Below are 6,914 nucleotides of genomic sequence, written 5' to 3'. Positions count from 1 at the left end.
TTATAACGAAGCCGAAAACACAGGGCCGCGATATCGGCTGTAACGAAGAAAATTGTGTCGTGCGAGTTCGCTCTCTTTCGTCCTCGTTTGCTCTATCGGTTACGCCGCCGACGCCAGCCAACGGCGACGCCGCTAAACCAATGGTTCAACGCAGGAACGGGCGCCTGAGTGCTGTGCTCTAAATAGTTAGCGCAGCTTGCACAAAGTCACGCAAACCTGGGTCACAGCAGAGCTGTTGAACTAGAAGCAGAAGAGGACGAAGATATCTTTGTCTTTGTTTCCCTCTCTCTGTAGTCGGTCCCTCGCCTTTTATCTTTTCGTGTGTTTTTTTTTTCCCATTTGTTACTTCTTTCGCTCTGTCTCTCTGTAGTCGGTGTCTTGCCTTTTATCTGTTTCTCTGTTTATCTCTTGCTTTCTGACGCTTACTCTTTCTGTCTATTTCTTTCTCGGTCTTTCTGTACTTTTCTCACTTTCTTCCCTTTCTTTTTCTATTTTTTTTGCTATTTCTTCCTATGTCTTTGTTTCTTTATCTCCCTCTCTTGCAGTAGGTCTCTCGCCTTCTACCTTTTTCTCTGTTTCTTCCCTTTCTTTCTATCTATTTCTCTGTTTCAGTGTCTTTCTGTCTGTCTATTTCTCTCTCTCTCTCTCTGTGTACTCGTTTTCCCATTGTCCTTTCCCTCCTCCTCACTTCCCTTTCCCACCAGCTTGCTGTACTACACTGTACAAGGCTTTGTTCTGCTCCGCCAGCGAATGCCGAGTGGTTAGGACGCTCGCATTCGGATAGCGGGGCACGCGAGTTCGAATCTCGCCTCGGGAAAAAAATTTTTTCGCCATGAATCACATCCGTCGCCAGAGAAATCGGCGCATGGCTTCTGGTGGAGAAGCAGAAACGACACGCGGCCAACCTCGGCCTTAAGGGCACACTAAAGGCAAATATTAAGTCGTCGTTGATTGTTGAAATAGCGGTCCAGAAACCTCGTAGTGCTACTTTTATGCCAAGGAAGTGCTTATTTTGAAATAAAATCACGTTTTAGTAATCTGCATCGCGTTAGCGCACTTCAAATCACCCGCCTGAAAGCGGTATTTCGCACGTCACTGTTGCCGTGCCCAACGTTGCCCACCTTTACTGCGCGGCGGCGTGCACTGGCGGCGTGCACCATTCGGGCATCCGGCAACATCACATGCATGCGGTATTTTGTCGAACTGTCAGAGCGACTTTCACGAGCGTGCAAAACACACGCGGCAGTATGCGATACCGAAACTACCACTGAGACGTGACCGCGTGAGCGAAGTAGGGCGCCGGGAGAAGCGCAGTTCGGCGAAAACGGAACTTTTGAGCCACGCGCGCCGTTCCCCATGGCAACGCCAAAGAGGTTCTTTTTTCCATGAATCAAACAGAAACGAACAAGCAGCATTCTATTACGTCTCTTGATGCACGGATTGCTCTTTTTTTATTGCAGCTAGTTTGATTACTAGTGATTTATTGTACTCAGACTCTCCCACGTCATCGGGATCACTTCAAAAATGTCCCTCTCATGGCGCTCATCGTGTGATACATTTAGCTTAATTTCTCGGTAAGTAGGGCACTGCTGTTGATAATATTGCCGTTTTAGACGTTGTCATACATTGAGCTTTCACTCTGACATAAATTGTTGTTTGCCTTAGTGTCCCTTTAAAGGCCAACCCGGCGATTTTTCGAGGTCATGGATCTCAATAAAATTCGCTGGGTACGTTCCTTTTCACGTTCCCGTTATTTTTGCCAAATTACAAGCTGGAGAAATACGCAGATTCTTACAAATGAATTTTATTGATTGCCCTGACTCTCCCCACATAGCTTCCCATAATTATTGGCTACATTGTTGCGTGACGTCATTTTTGGCATAGCGGAAGTGACGGAACCGAGGGGCCACTACAGCATGGAGGAAGGAAAAATAAGGAGAGGCCCTGACGCATGGAGGAAGGAAAACTAAGGAGAGGCCCTCGCTATCCGAGCTGCAGCGCAAAAAGTGTGGCGGAAGTCACGTGTTTTTTTTTCGCAACGGCTGCTGGGATTCCTCGGGCACGCCGCCGGCTCGTGTACTCTGCTCCACCACCACAGAGCCGGCCAGAGAGTTGCGAATATGCATTTTTATGCGATCGTTTCGTTTCGCGGATGACGCACGGTTTTGGAAGCCTACAGTGAGCGTCGGTCTTCACGATTGCGTGTTCAGTTCATTCAGCATGCAGACGCAAGTGGTTGTTTTCGAAGCCCGCTACAGCTTCTCCGCAAAGGCTTCGCGCCGCAGCTTCCTTGTTAGCCTTTGGCATCGTGCTGTTGTCCCCCTTAGCGGTGAAATGCTACATTTCCGAGAAAAAGAAACGACACCTCTTAATGTGGGAGACGGCGGTGACCCGTTCCCGCGCACGACGGTGACAACGATTGGAAAGCATTGGCCCGGAGCGCTCAGCGAAGGTTCCAGCGTCAAGGGTAGAAAAGACGTGCCTGACCCAATATTGTTTCACTCAGTCAGGTGATTTGTAAAGCAACTTGGAGCGCTCGGATTTTTTACCTTTTGTGCGCGGTAAGTTCATGTGCGCCAAAGTTATCTTCTATGCGGTCGTAGACGACCGACCCGTGCCACTGTAGGCTCGAGTGCCACGACGTTCGTGCAAACGTTAAGACACACACAGGCCGGGGATAATCTGGAGGCGCCGCATGCCCCTACGTAAGAAGACCAATTCAGATGTTGCTGTTAGATTACGTCGCGTAGAGTTACTGTATATGCTACCTTTAGGTAGCATATACAGTGACTCTAAAATGTCGCGTGCCCTGAACTTACCGTTTCTCCTGAAAAAAAAAAAAGCGATCGAGCTGTCCGCGGCGACCATCCTGCCGAATTGCACCATTGCTTTCTTGCATTCAGCTGAATAAACATGAAGCACAAAGTTGGAAATTTATTGGAAAATCTCCAGGGCGCAGTTATTGCGGTCTCTCACCGGGGCAGGGACGGCATCCTCGTGGAGGCGAACTACCAGCGGCGACGCCCGATTGAAGTGTTCAAGTGCAAAGTGTTTTGAGCACACACAAGCCGACTTCGCCGGTTCCCAGTCGCGTTGACCGGGTCTTATGGCTTCGATCCATAGCCTCCGACGACGGGGATCTTTGGGAAAGCTGTTTGAAAGCATGCAACAATACATACGCGCATTCGCATACATTAATAACAAATGGACAAACAGCCACGAATAAATTGAAACACCGCGCAACCACGACGTGCACAAAGAAGACGAAAAGACAAACACCAGCGCAATGATCGTGTCGTCTGCGTCGTCGTTGCGCTGTGTTTTAATAGTCAAGGAGAGTCACCAACTGGCCCAGCTTTCCATTCCTCTACAGCATGTTCTACAGCCATGAATAAAGCAGAGGAACACTACGCTCACGCATGCAGTATCGTGCATTATGTTCTGAGAGCTAGCGCATGCGTTTACTTTCGATCATGCGTCAAGCAAATGCAATACGCTTACGCGTGGAAGGTGACGCCCGGTTCCTTTCTTATCGCGCGCGAGCGGCACCCGGGCACACTGCAAGAAGGCATTGCCGCTCCTTTGTTCTTCCTTCGATACAATCACATGCTTCGTTCTTCGGCTCGTCTGTCAGCTGACGGCGCCCCGACGCTCCGCAGGCGCGACGTGATAGTCTGCTAGCCGCTAACGACGCATGCGTCAGCGAGTTAGCGTGCCCAACCTTGCGAGGAGGAGCCTTCTCTACCCTTCCCTACTTCCGGCTTCAAGAAATGTGACGTAACTGCCTCTCCTTATTTTATTCCTTCCTCCATGCCCTGACGTCACATGACGCCACAAGGAGCCTCGAAACATTTCGCGATTTCCGTCGTGTCGTTTGCAAGCGCATGCGCGATTCGAGCCTTTTTTTTTTTTTTTTTCGCCGTGCCAGCGGCGCGGCCAGCGCGGCGGCGCAGTTGATTCACGCATGCTGCTCCTTGTGTGTGTTCTTTAGGAAAGCTACCCAGTGCAAATCGCGTGCACTGCGAACAGTACCGGGTGTCACTTTTCATGTGTACGTACATGTTCCCTTCATTGCTGATCACTAATGCAAGGTACTTGCATGCGAAGCTCTCGGATGTGCGCTCTGTTGCTTCTCACTCATTGTGTCAACTCAGAACACACGTGAACTTTTGTTTTTGGCGTCTGACGCGCCGTACATAACATGCGCCGAAGGCATCGTACGTTTTTAGAGGCTGTGTCGTTCAACGAAAGGCAATAACTTATGTTGTTAATTGTTATCGGACTACGTGATGTATGGATTGTGCGGTGTGCGCTCGCTGCGTGCTTGTTGTTGTGTGCGTACTGGAATTACAAACTTTACGTTTTCGACGTGAAGTTACGTCAACTATAGGTTGGCGTTGCGCCGAATAGCTACTACGCTCACTCCATACACACGAACAAAGAACCGCTAATCCGGCAACAGATCGGGAAATCGGGCTACGAGAAAGGGAAGGCCTAACGCCCAGCAGAACGCGTAAGTCACTGCTAGGTGAGTTCGAATACGATGATGCAGGGGCTGAACGTTTTTGATCACGGCACGTACCGGTATTCTGTACTGTTGCACAAAACGCTCCACGAAGAATTTCAGCACGCAGCGCTCGGGTCTGCCACGCACGAACAGCCTGGTAAACGTCTGCTTGCAACATTTTACTGCGTGCGAACCGCACAATACGCGCTAAGTTTACGCCGAGACTACAAATCTGCGCAGAAACTAACCACCGCGGAGAGCACGCCGCGGGGCGTCTGCTGTTTTGTTTGCCCCATACCGGTTTGTTTGCCCCATAAATCTGACGTCACTTCCGCCACACTTTTCGCAATGCATTGAAATACGATAGGGCCTCTCCTTAGTACTCCTTCCTCCATGCACTACAGCGTCTGCTATCCGCAAGGCAACAATCGTGTGTGTTTGGCCAGCGCTTCGTTGGCTGGGCGTGTGAATTTCAGCTCCTTGTGGTAGTGCGTGCGATGGGTGGCAAGTAGTGTTGCGTTGTGGGCTGCACACGATTCCCCGCTGGCAGTCACGAAACATTCGCACCTAACGATTACCCTGCCAGCAATGCCGGTTAACTAGCAATGCCGGTTTACCGCACGGAAAGTGCGGTAATACCGTACCGGCTAAAGAATGCACATGCGTGAACATTACCATAGGAAACACTTTCCATAACATATACAGGGTGCACCGTGACCGGGCCTATCGGTATAGGCAACCGACAATGGTTAGGTGGCGCTGCGATCGGCCCAGCCATCAGCGCCACGGTGTCGATTCCGCGTAGCGTCGAGGCGGCCAACGAGCCATTTCTACCGTGCATGGCGTGTGTTTGTCGTGCTGTTTGAAGCATGTCGCTGGTTTTGTATTTCGGTTTTAAGGCGATTGAAAACATCGATGCCCATTTTCGACCACCGACGCTTGAAAAGGGACGCGCACTGTACCACAACGACCATGTGTATGGTGTTAAAGAAGTGAACACCAACATCGCAGCGAAGTGCTCGTCACAGCAAAGCAAGCATGCTTACGACGTTGAACTACAAGTTGAAAAATAATGATCTTATCCCACTTAAGCGCACAAATACGACCGTATACGTTTCTCGATCAGCTGTCACTTGTTTTATTACTAAGAGCTTGCCTAATATTTGCTGGGTTGGGAAAGATAAGCGAGAACAGAATAAAGCAGTGACACGTGCCTTCGTTGAATCTCTTTGGGGTTATTTTTCTACGTATAACCAGTGACGTGTGTCTCCGTCCGTCCCTTTATTTCTACTGTTCTACTTATAAGTGAACTTGCACCTCGCGTAAGACAGGCATTGCCACGCTCATGTTGACAGCCGCTCGCGATGCATACGAGTGTTGTTGTTCCAGCATGTGTCATGCCTGATGATCATCTCTCACTTTTTCTCTTTTTGCGTCGTTTCTTTTTTTTTATGCAAAGTTGTCGATCACGCCCCGAGAAATTCTCAGCTCTTGAACCTCGAAAGCTGTTGAGCAGGAGCTGTCGACTGCCTCTTGTATACAGGAGGAAATATTGTAGGAAGGTAACCAGGATGATGCTCGATGGTGCTTTTTTCGCCGTTGACGAAATGCCTCGAGCATATCCTGGTATTCTCGTTCGATTGCCAAGATGACAGGTCATCGGCACTGAAACATTGAATTGAGAGCAATCAGCTGACACTCAATAACGCGAAAACAAAACGTGTGCAAGTGTGCGCGAGCGAAACGCAAATATCCGACTACGCGACGAGTGCTGAAGCAATCAGCTGACAAGAACAAGAAAACAAAAAACGTGTGCGCGAGAGAAGCGGTAATTTCCGAATACTCCACGTGTTACGCGGTGCACTCCAGCCTTATTTCTGTCGTACTAAGCGCGAGAAAGCATCGGCATTAATGAGCCCGTTCCAGCAGTCTAGTCATCGTCCTGGTGCACAAAGGAGCGGCAAGGCACGTTGACAAATTAATGCGTGGAAAAATGCGCCGTGCGTCCAAGCTTTTACGACGTTAGGTTTCACGAGTGACAACCACTGTGCGTGTTTAACACACGCTTGTGAGCAGTTGTAACGTTGCCGTGCGTTGCACGAATGCTTCCCGTTATTGTTTTTGCTCTGATGTCGTTTAACGAAAATTCGCAAGGGCGACACTTACTTGACGCGCCGAACAGCTGCGATCCACTTCTGCCGCCGAGTTGCTTCCCACGGTCTCGATGGGAAGCGATACATCATGATGCCGACATCCCCTTCTTTATTGTGGCAATCCTTAACGCAGCAGTATCTGCGTTTGTTCTTTTTTTTTTCCACCTCTGACGACGGAGTTGTCAACGGGCTGCGGTAAATCCATTGCGCCTGTTCGCAATGTGCACAACGGTGGAATGGCGCGAAGGGCCGCC

At 49.8% G+C, this 6,914-nt stretch overlaps 1 long non-coding RNA gene across 1 annotated transcript; it reads right to left on the bottom strand.

Annotated features, from left to right (window-relative positions):
• Positions 1-2,046: 2,046 nt before the first annotated feature.
• LOC125756788 (uncharacterized) lies at positions 2,047-3,647 on the bottom strand. Its single transcript, XR_007414743.1, has 2 exons — positions 3,502-3,647; positions 2,047-3,151 (listed from the first exon to the last, which is right to left on the bottom strand). It is a non-coding gene; the product is annotated as an uncharacterized LOC125756788 (long non-coding RNA).
• Between the last annotated feature and the right edge of the window lie 3,267 nt (positions 3,648-6,914).

This window comes from Rhipicephalus sanguineus, unplaced genomic scaffold (genome assembly GCF_013339695.2).
Source record: "Rhipicephalus sanguineus isolate Rsan-2018 unplaced genomic scaffold, BIME_Rsan_1.4 Seq7647, whole genome shotgun sequence".
In the NCBI taxonomy this organism is placed as follows: domain Eukaryota; kingdom Metazoa; phylum Arthropoda; class Arachnida; order Ixodida; family Ixodidae; genus Rhipicephalus; species Rhipicephalus sanguineus.
The sequence above is the reverse complement of the archived record's forward strand: the minus strand, read 5'-3'. Positions and strand labels throughout refer to the sequence as shown.